This window comes from Pinus tabuliformis, chromosome 7 (genome assembly GCF_031772625.1).
Source record: "Pinus tabuliformis cultivar Carrire ecotype Pingquan chromosome 7, CPIR1, whole genome shotgun sequence".
Lineage (NCBI taxonomy): Eukaryota > Viridiplantae > Streptophyta > Pinopsida > Pinales > Pinaceae > Pinus > Pinus tabuliformis.
This window is the reverse complement of record NC_142293.1, coordinates 373,092,101-373,093,134: the sequence shown is the minus strand read 5'-3', so window position 1 is coordinate 373,093,134 and position 1,034 is coordinate 373,092,101.

Here is a 1,034-nt window from a genome sequence, read left to right as displayed (position 1 = left end):
TAGGGTCGATTTTGTCTTCCATTATCATTATACCAAGCCTTATGGAGAAACGTAAGTGGCCCCTCTCATTCCTTTTTTCCATGATTTACATGTTGGTGCACCTTGAACACTCTTAGTAATAATAATCATCTTGTACATTAAAATATTTTTTCTAGATATAAAGTAGAGGGGATATACATAATTTTAATCAACTAGAGATTTTAACCATATGTTCCCTTTGAATTCATATTAGAGCTATCACAAGAAGAAAACTTGCCTACACCTTATTGAAAATAGAGAAAAGGAGGGGGGGGGGGGGGATTTAATAGGAGAGAGCATATTGATACTAAGAGAATTAACCTTCATCCCCTTCTAGTAGATATTTTCAGAAGGCATCAGTGGTTAGGCTTCTTTTAGCTACTAAAGGGATATGATTTGATATCACTTATGAATTTTCCATGGTCCGAAACTCTCAAACAAGAGGCAGTTCCACCAGTATGGTGAGGGGATTATCCATTACTATCAATCATAAGTTGATTAGAAGGGGGACAACCCTTCCCTTATGGGTCCAATGGAGAAAATAGGACAAGCCCAATAATGCCATTGCTAAGAAAAATTCCTTCACTGCTAATGAGAAACCGCTTGAAGATAAAAATGGAGTCAAAAGGGAGAGCCTACCCTATCCCTAGAATGAGGTGGCCTACCATGTCCTTAAGTTCATCTCTTATGAAGGAAGACTAAGTATAGTCTATGATTAGCAGTTAAGAATGCTCGATGAATTGAGATTTCAAGAAATATTTCACATAGCCCAAAGACTCAGTGTGCTTTATTTCCTCTTATTTTCCATCATGGACACGAGACAGAAGGTGAAAGAGGGAAAGAAATAAAAATTAGGCCACCATGGCCTCATCAAATTAATAGTGGAAGATGCTTTGAATAAATTATGGGTTCCTTTCCTCTTGGCCACATTCAACGATATGACATAGAAGACTTCCTTAACACTCACGTCCTTATACTTGGTGAGAATCCAACCTCTGGTGCTGAAGGAGAAGAGG